The 10,115-nt window shown below is 44.6% G+C and overlaps 1 non-coding gene across 1 annotated transcript; it reads left to right on the top strand.

Moving 5' to 3' along the window:
* The first annotated feature begins 264 nt into the window (after positions 1-264).
* LOC123762467 (U4 spliceosomal RNA) lies at positions 265-405 on the top strand. The gene has a single exon (XR_006773354.1). It is a non-coding gene; the product is annotated as a U4 spliceosomal RNA (small nuclear RNA).
* The last annotated feature ends 9,710 nt before the right edge of the window (positions 406-10,115 follow it).

Raw genomic sequence — 10,115 nt, 5'->3', positions numbered from 1 at the left:
CCAAACACGATGCGCGTTTTCTTACATAAAAGATTTCTCAGGACCAAACAGAGCAAAACCGAATGATAGTTTCCAATGCAAGTGATCATGATATTAACAAATGTTATTAGAGTAATACGAAATAAACAAAATAAGGATAACAAATGGTACTTTTGCAAAAAAGTAATATTATTGTAAGAAACAATATATAATAACATAGAATATACATGGGAGATTATGGTCCGCAATACATTGAGGCTGGTGTTCACAGCCCATGTATTCTTCAGCTTTGCGCAGTGGCAGTATCGTAACCAATGAGGTACATCCGAGGTGCGATTATTGCTAGTTGAAAACTTTAACCAATACCCCGCTGGGTCGGCGTGTTAAAGCGTCGGCTACGGCAATTTTTGTTAGCCCGTTCAAGGGCTTTGTTGAAACATTATTACTCTTCCTTTGATAAAAACTTAATTATACGCTATCCATATGTGGTCTCGCAGATTTGTAACCATTATTGTCAAGGGAATTCATTGTTTTTTCAGATTCTTTATTACGTACTCTTTACCCGAAAAGTCTCCCAGCCAAACATCACTAATAGAGTAACCTCATTCATCTTTGCCAACATACAAGGCCTAAAAACAAAAACAAACAACAAAGTACAGTTCATAAATGGCCTCCTCACGGAGTCAAATACAGTATTTGGAGCTTTCACAGAAACCCATGCAGGGGAATTCTTAGACAGTGAGATCTGGATTCCAGGATATAACCTATACAGGTGTGATAGGAAAATTAGGTCACATGGAGGAGTTTCGCTTTGATGTCCAAAGAGCTTGGAAAGGATGTGGGAGGAAGAAGGATGGGGCGATGAAATTCTTGGAAGAGGATTTGGATTTGGAGAGAGGAGGCTTGAAAGTTCGGTGGCCCGTCCACCTTGGATTGGAGATGTTTTTTCAGTCAAAGCCTGTAGCTTAAGTTCTTCTTGGGCGGCAGGAGGCTAGTGGTGGGGCAGGGTGATGTCGTCCTGGTTCACTTGAGGTGGTCTGTCTGGCTTGGAGGAGGCGTCTTCCTTATTGAGGTGGTGAGAGGTAAGTTCACTGTTGCTTGGTGGTGTCTTGGCCAGGAGGTATTCGCATGTACTTCCCAAATGATAGCTTTGGTATTGGTGTTCCTGTCGGGTCTTCATCTTCTTCCAGGAAGGTCACTTGTCCCCTCTTGAAGTCGAATTTAGGGTCGATGTATTCACTCTCCAGGGCGCAGAGGTCTACATAATGTTCCACGGTCTCGTGGTGGACAAACACAGGGTAAGGAATGCTGGTCCTGAGCTGGTTGATGATCCTGTTGCATTCTAAGGCAATGACCATTCTTGTGCTTCGATTGCCGTTGAAAGTGCCACCGTGATTGAGGTAAAGTCCATAGCAGGGCACTTTCTTGCTTGATTTGCTTGGGTTTAGGTCGAAGTCTGGGGCCTCATATGTGAAGGTCTCAGCCAAGGCTTCTTGGAACTCTGGATCTGAATCTGATTCTGATTCCACTTGCTGACTTTTTGCTCTCCTTTTCTTCCGTCTCCGGCTGGTGGGGGCAGGTGATGAGGTTGACTGGTCTGCTGTAGAGGTAGTCTGGGTGGATGCTGTTGCCTGGGTGACTTGTGCTGGGTTCGACTCCGGTGGTGGTGGTTGCGGTATGACTGCGGTTACTGTTGGTGTTGGAATTTCGTCTGTTTGGGTTGAAGCAGCGTTGTGATGTTGAAATAGGTCTGCTGGTATCAACATTGTAGGCAGGTTGTTCTGGGCGAGCAGCCTGTTCAGTACTCTCACGTATTTTGCGTTGTCTGTTCCCGCCTCTCTCTCAGCTACACTGATCAGGCATGGGATGAGAGTGGTGTTGGTCGAGGCCGCTGATTGGTTGACAGTCAAGTTGGTTGGCTGAGCTGCAGTCGCCTGTGTCCTGGGGCCCCATTGGGGGGTGGTCTGGCCTGGTGTGGACGTCTGTGTAGCAAGAGCAGAAGCGTTGGGAAGCACTGGAAACGATGTAGCTTGGATATTGAAGCTCGCCGGCTGATTGGTTGTTGGGTTGGCAGTTACTGTTTTATTTATTTCATCTAGTCGTACTTGGCAGTCCATGGAGACGGCGATGTGAGCTCCTCCACAATTGAGGCACAGTTTGGTGGTTGACCGGCAGGTTTTGAAGTGATGATCCTGGGTACAAATGCTGCATTTAACCTCTGCTTGTTGGCAGTTCTTGGTATCATGATCGTACTTGTAGCACTTAAAGCACTGGCGAATGTTGTAGTACCGTTCCTTCTTTACAGTGTCAGGTGTGATGGAAATATCCAGACATCTAAATCCATTTTCCACAGCTTGGGTCGCTGCAGCAGCTGTTGTGAAGGTGACCTTGAGAGTAGGCCTAGGGTTGTCGTTGTTCTTGATGACCTTGACTGTAGCAGCAGTCAGAGCCGGGTTTCTGGTGTTGATACTATCAAGTATGGTACCAGGGTCTTGGGTGGCGATGTAGACACTCGTGTGGCTGACGAAGATGATTCGTTCAGCCAAGTAGCGACGGTTAGGAGTGATGATCAGGTTGGAATTTCGTAGGGCGTCCTGGTGTTCTGGTGCAAACAGTTGCTCCAGAGCTTGCTCGCTTGAATAAAGAAGTACAGCGCCGTCAGCATCGTCACGGATGTCCAACGGAGCTACATTCGTGATGTCAACGATTTTCCTTAGTAATTGGGGTCCGGTGTAAGTGGTTTCGTCACGAAACCGGACCTTTATGCGGTAAATCATGGCTCTACGTTGCTGCCTAATGTTTACCCACCCGGCAGTGCTGGGTGCAGAGAGCCTGATCTAGGTATTCGGTCGATCTTTTATGCCTTTTATCTTTTATCTTATCTTTTATCTTTTATCTTTTGTGGTGTCTTTTATCCATGGAGGAGTGGATCTGTATATTAGGGAAGACCTTGTATGCTCGGAGCTCCTTAACGTTACAAATGAGGTGGTAGAGGTACTGGGATTAAAAATAGAGAAAATAAATTTAGTGATTATTTTATATACAAACCGCCAGTTGCAACGGCTGAGGAATTCACAGAACAGATAAACGAAATAGAGAATAGCCTTGATAATTTGGCGAACCCGATACCTGATATTATCTTCCTAGGTGACTTGAACTTGCCTAGTCTCAGGTGGAGAATAGCAAACAATAATATTATACCAGGAAATCTATCGGGACCTAACCAACCACAGATTAGTGAACTATTTAGATTCTGTGACAAATTTTCACTCAACCAGCAGATGTCTGAGCCAACGAGAAATGAAAATATTCTACATCTGGTCTTTACGAACAATGAAGACATTATCAGGGACATTACGATATCAGATACCACATACTCAGATCACAAGCTCATTGAAGTACAAACGACCATCAATACTCAGAATAAACCTAAAACGTTGATAAAGCGAGAGGGATTATTCAGTAAATTTAATTTAATAATAAAGAGATAGACTGGGAGATAATAAACAGGGAACTTATAAACATTCCATGGGAAACTGTTCTAAGTAATACAAGTCCTACAGAAGGAATAGAAAAACTGACTTCGGAAGCGTATCAAGTCTGTCTGAAACATGTTCCTTTGAGGAAAGTCAGAAAGAGATCCGACGTAGACGACAGTATAAAAGAAGGAAAAAAATAACGAAAATGCTTATGCAGACACAAATTTCCCGTCTAAGAAGGAATAATTTAAATAGGGAGATTGAAGAAATCGAGTGGAAATTGAAACACTCATTTCAAACTGAAGAAAGGCAGTTAGAACAGAAAGCAATTCAGGAAATAAAGAAAAATCCAAAATATTTCTTCACGTATGCGAAATCAAAAGCAAAAACCACTGCCAATATTGGACCTATTCGTACAAGTGAAGGTTCATACACGGAGGATGACAAAGAAATTAGTGAAATCCTAAAAAAGCAGTATGAGGACATGTTTAGCACTAATAAACAACATGAAAGTGGAAGATCCAGACAATTTCTTTATGCGGGATATTCAAACCCCTGTAAATATAACTGATATCAACACGAGCGTACTAGACTTTGAAAGAAAAATTGTAATCATGCCCATGCACTCGGCCCTGGGTCCAGATTCATGGAATTCAATATTTATAAAGAAATGCAAAGTGCCGGTAGCATAGGCACTCAGTATAGTGTGGAGGAAGAGCTTGGACACGGGGGAGATACCATTTTTTTTTTTTTTTTTTTTTGCAGGGATATTCCTACGCGGGCCCTAAGCCTCTGGCTGGCTACTAAGTGTTGCTTGTCTATGTTTTTCTTGGGTGGAGTATGAGTATGGTCGCTTCAGTAAGATTTTGCCATATGTGTTTAACAACTTCTTCTGCTCTGTTGAATCTAAGTTGAAATCTTAATGGGTTTGTAACTGTGCATTGTGTTAGATAATGTTCCAGTGGTCTGTCGGGCATTTCTCCACAGTGCTGACATTTCCTCTCATCTTCCGGAACCTGTAAGCCTATTTCCCATGCACATGGGTATCCAAGCCTGATGTGATGTAAGTGTACTTCTGTTGCTCTACTGCTCCCTTTCATCAAACTAAGTGGTTCGTAGTTGGTTGAATTCTTGTACCAACCCGCAGATCCTGATGTTACAACTGCTGTGTTGTGGTCACTGTACATCTTTTGCATTGCTCTGTTTCTAATTACTTTCTTAATCTATGATAGACTCTGTGGTATGTAAATGTCTACATTTCTTTTCTTAGTTGCAAGTTTTGCAGCTTCGTCTGCAATGTCATTTCCTATTATTCCCACATGACTTGGCACCCAGTTGATAAGTATCCGTCGGCCTTGTCGTTTGAGTGTTTGCATTAATGATATAACATTTGTGATCAGATGTTTGTAATCACATATGTGGTCTTGTTGCAAGGTTGCAATGGCGGTTCTCGAATCTGTATGTATGATAACATGTTGTCGGTGTTAAGCAAGAGCATGTTCCAAAGCCTTTTGAATGGCTAGCATCTCTGTTTGTAAAGTCGAACACCCATTTGAGAGCCTCCAACTATTTACAGACTTTCCTGCTTTAACTGCAGCTCCGGTTTCTTGTCCCTGCTGGTCTACTGATCCATCTGTGAAGTAAGTGAAGCTGTCGGATGCCAAGTTTGCTTCTATATGCATCTGTGCAATGTTACGTAGCAGATGAGGATTTGTCTGGTTCATTTTTGAGAGTTTTGAGTGTCTGGAGTGTTGCCGTCTAGTCTCATTGCCTTAGATTTCTGTGCAGATATTTTTAGCCCTAAAACGCTGCATTCAGATGTTACTTTATCTAATGAACCTTGTGCTTTATTTAGAAGTGAAGGACCTGTAATGACTAATGCTATATCATCAGCAGAGCTTAGCAATTTAACCCCTTCTGTAAATGTCATGGTAACAAGGTTTTCCATGAGGATGTTAAAAAGACTAGGGCTAAGGACTCCTCCTTGTGGAGTACCATTCTCATGCAGGTGGTAGTCCGACACATGTCCTTGCAACTTTACTCTGGCATACCTGTGACTTAGGTAATCTTGAATCCATGCTAGCATATTTCCCTTTACATCTTTTTTAACTAAGATGTGTAAAATTGCTTGAGGGTTGCAAGTTCGAATGCTTTTTCTAGATCAAGGAAGATCACTATAGCTGGACCTGAGTTAACTGTTCCTAGTAATGTTGCTATGCAGTTGGCAGTACCTACTCCTCTAGTGAGGCCAAATATGTGTTTATGAAGGTCTCCAGTCTTCCACACTAGCCTATTTAAGACCATCCGTTCTGCAGTTTTACTAATGCATGATGTTAATGAAATGGGTCTGTAATTGCCAGGTTCTTTCGGCTTAGGAATCGGTATGATGTCTGCTTTCTTCCAGGAGGTCGGTAGTTTGCCTTCCTGTCAAGATGCATTGATGACGTCCAATATTCCTTGTTCTTCAGCAGGACCTGCATGTGCGATCATTGAGTATGTAATGTTATCAGCACCTGGTGCAGTGTCCTTACCACCTTTTTTGGCCCTGATTAGTTCTTGTGTGGTGAAGGGACAGTCACATTCGTCATTTATAGCTATGCTCTCATGAATGACTGTCAACCTCTCTTGTTTTAATTGTTCTTGCTGCCTTCGGACCATTGCAAGAAGCTGATATGAAGCTGTTCTTTCTGCAAATTGGAGAGCAAGTCTCTCAGCCTCCTGCAATGGTTGAATACATGCCTGTGGTCGGGCTGGTCGACCTGGTATAGTTTTCATCTGACCCCATATCTTGCCAAGACTACTATGTTCATTTAGAGTTTGACACCACTCAAACCATCTTGCCTCCTTTACTTCTCTATAAACTCGTCTTGCTTCAGATATCACCGCTCTTAGCAGAGTTCTTCCTTCTGGTGTGGGGTTTCTCTTTAGATGTTTTCTGAAGATGTTGACTCTGTGGTACTGTTCTTTAACTTCATTACTATAGAACCAATAGTTCTTTCATTTTGTGTTTCCTGTGATAATGATTGGAATAGCTTTGTTTGCAGCAGCTGCAATGGCTTCCTGCAGATTGGTCTCGTGTATGTTCAAATCCTCAGGTGGCGTGTATGTTGCATACCATTTTTCAAGTTCTTCTTGGTATATATTCCAATTGGCCTTTCTTAAATTTCACCTAGGTTGTGCAGGTGGTGTAGGAGGTCGTTCTATGTTTAGTGTTGTGACAGTAGCATAGTGGTCACTGGTGATCACCGTGTCTACTTCCCACTTCCCCTGATGCTTGAGTGCTGTTGAGATTAATGTAAAATCAAGGGAACCTCCTAGAATGTGAGTGGGTTCCCCAGTGTTGAGAAGCGTAATTTCAGGTACTTCTCGCAGAGCTGCAGCTAAATGGCGCCCATCTGCATTGGCTGGCCCAGTCGCACCTAACTCTTGATGATTAGCATTAAAATCCCCAGCAATAATTACATTTTCTTGCGTGGCCAAGGCAAGCACTGCCTCTGCTTCTAGTTTACGTCTAGGGGGCTTGTAAACGTTGTATATGAGGAGCTCAATATTAGCCATATTCACTGTTACTGCTAATACCTCTACTCCATCCCCATATGAAACTGGGTATATTTTCTTGCTGGGTATGGTGTTCCTGACTGGGGTCATTAACCCTCTTTGTCTCCCCTGCTCATACGGTATAACATAGTGCCGATTTCCAGCTAATCTGAAGAATTTCGTGGCTGGGAAAAGAGTTTCTTCCAACACGATTATATCTGCTTTCGTGCTGATTGCAGCCTCCTGAAGTGTGTGGTTTTTATTTACAAGACCTTGTATGTTCCACTGCAGTATTCGTAATGGCCAGACGACGGTGTCGGTTGGTGTTCTCTGTTCTACCAGAACTCCTCTTCGGAATCGACCTCTATATTCTCCACCTCGCATGTCGTGTCGCTGCAAATCGGACTGCATTGATTGTTCGTTGTCATCCCCGACGTTGTTGGAATCTGTGCATAACTGTGGCCCATCGCTTTGTTGTTGGTATTGCTGCATGTCGGACTGCATTGATTGCTCGTGGCTGTTTCTTGTGTTGTTGGAACCTGTGCATCTCTGCTGTTCAATTCGTCTTTGTTGGTGTTGTTGCATATCAGACTGCATTGGCTGTTGTTGTCTGTCTCTTGTGTTGTAAGATTCTGTTGATCTTGGGTGGTCACTGCTTCTTGCAGTTGCTGTTGTAAATGTTGATGTTCTGGTGTCTTGACTACCTGACTGTTGTTGGTAGTCTGTATGTCCATGTTGCGTTGTTTGTCCTCTTGTGCTCCGTCTTGTCTCAGACTGTCTATTTCTTGTGTAACTGTGGTCTGCTGCACGATCTTGTCCATTATCACACAAGTGATTTCTTGAGTCTGTTGTTGTGAGGCGTTCTGCGTCATCTGTAGGCAATTGATAATGGTCTCTGCCATGATCTTCACGATGTTTTTCAGCTGGACCTCGGTGGTAAAACTGTATATCTGTTGTGTTGATTCCGAAAGTAATTGTTTTTTGCTCTTTTGCATTTGCTGTATTTCTGCAGCACTTTTGTGTATTTTCTGATTTGGAATTAATAGATTCGGGAAATTTTCCTCTGTGAGAGTGTGTGCCTGTTGCGGCTGTGCACGAGTGTTCCAGACGTTGGTGTTTGTGTATGTAGTGCTGGTCTGTGTGTTTATCCTGGCCTGAGCTGTCTGCACTTTTATTTTCCGTGCAGAGCAGGTTGTGCTCCAGGCATGATGTTTGCCTCCACAATTTGGACATTTGGCTGTTGTGGTCTGGTTTGCCTTGTGCTTGTCTATACAGTCTTTGGTTGGATGTCTCAGGCTGCACACTCCGCATCTCTCCTGTCCGGTGCAGCGTGATTGACGGTGACCGTATTTCTGACACCTGAAACAGCGCAGGGGTTCCGGGACGTATGGTCTCTGTCGGCATGTTCCCCAATTTCCAAGACTGAATGTTTCTGGCACATGTCCCATGACGGTCACCAGAACCTGACGTGTTGCTGCCTTGTCTACTTTTGTGCGGCATCGTTCCGCATTCAGGGTTTGCTTGTGTTCTAGTACTGGATCCAGGGGAAAGTCGACTGGGTATCCCAAAAGGGTCCAGCTTTTCCAAGCATACAGGTTTCCCTTGCAGGACTCTTACTTTTTCCAAGTAATTCGCAGTCTGTTGGTCTTGTGGTGTCGTTATTATTTCTCCTTTCAGGTTGACTGTGATGGAAAGTTTGAGCTCTGGTTGTTCTTTTTCCATCGCCGTTACTACTCCATATGCCGTAGGAAAGTGGTCTGTCTGCATTATCTTGAATTTTGGAGGATGTGCAGAGTCTGGCGATGTCTGGTGTGAGACTGGTGGTGTCCTCCCCTGTCTCATACTGTTGTTCTGTGACTGGGCTGTGGAGAGAGGTACATTGTCTGACACTGGCTGGTGTGTGACTGGCGCTGTCTTCTCTAGGTCCATTACGTCTGCTGTCTTGCTTGTAGAAGCAAGTGGTGAAGCCTCGATAGCAGTTTTCTTCGGTGCCTGCTGCACATCGGTTCACCGTTCCTCCTCGTCTGAAAGCTGCCTCCATTTCCTCTTACTCTTAGCCTTCCCCATGACTCTCTACGTAGTGAGGGTCGAATCACTGCCCTACCTAATGCCTGAGACACTCCTAGGCCTGGAGAAATTCATTCCCCTCCAACGGAGGTCGTAGAATGATTCCCCCAGGAGGAATCAGGGATACCTAACACCTAAATGAGCTGTTTGGTCTACCTTTCCCTGTCAGACGCATTATACCTTCTAAGGTGCTCCCTTGTGGCAATGCCCGTGTGATATTACCTCGCCCTTCAGGGTAGGACTCTTAAGTGACCTGGTCAGTGATAGTCCTCAAAAAAAAAACAAAAAAAAAAGTGTGGTACGAGAGTTTCGGTCGCCTGCGTACTGGGTTGCGCAGACAACCGTCAGCTGGACAGCAGGTAATCAACAACGTTGTTTCTCTGTCAATTGTAGACGAAATTGGAATGGTTTCCTTCAAAACAAGATATTGTCTGGATCTTGGAGTACTGATGTATTCTTCCTCACAAAACCGCGATGAATTGAGCTGATGGGTGCTCAGAATCGTGAGTTTTTCCCGGGAACAAATCCGTGTACGGCCAGCTAGCTATGGCGCCAGCAGCGAGTCACGGGAGATACCAGATGCACTTAAAGACTATGGTGGAATTCCTTGCACCGAGGGGCCAGGAAACCGGATGGGGGGGAAAGAACTCCATGATGAGGCAATCACTGACCTGGTCAGTGGTAACGGGCATAACGTGGATAGGATCCTTGAGCGCCATGCTCGAGTGGTTACTTCTGCCAAAGGATCTGGTGACCATGCACTGTGCCCTCGCCCTGTGCGTCGACAGAGACCTCCACCGATTAATCGTGCCGATCCAACCCAACCTCCGACCGGACGAAAGAGGGAGCGAAGAGCACAGTATGTTTTGTTTCAGAGCCTGTATGAGAAGGATCATTCAAAAGCCGCTGCGCGCGTTCTTTCCGGAGACTGGAAAGTAACCCCCACTGAGGTGGAGCCAGCTCGTCTCTTTCCATTCTGGGAGACACACTTCTCTAGACCCACATCGCCAGACCGCCGCCCAATTCGTGACCGTGATCCAGTTAATCAGCAAT

The sequence above is a fragment of the Procambarus clarkii genome, chromosome 2, assembly GCF_040958095.1.
Source record: "Procambarus clarkii isolate CNS0578487 chromosome 2, FALCON_Pclarkii_2.0, whole genome shotgun sequence".
NCBI classification, from domain to species: domain Eukaryota; kingdom Metazoa; phylum Arthropoda; class Malacostraca; order Decapoda; family Cambaridae; genus Procambarus; species Procambarus clarkii.
The sequence above is the reverse complement of the archived record's forward strand: the minus strand, read 5'-3'. Positions and strand labels throughout refer to the sequence as shown.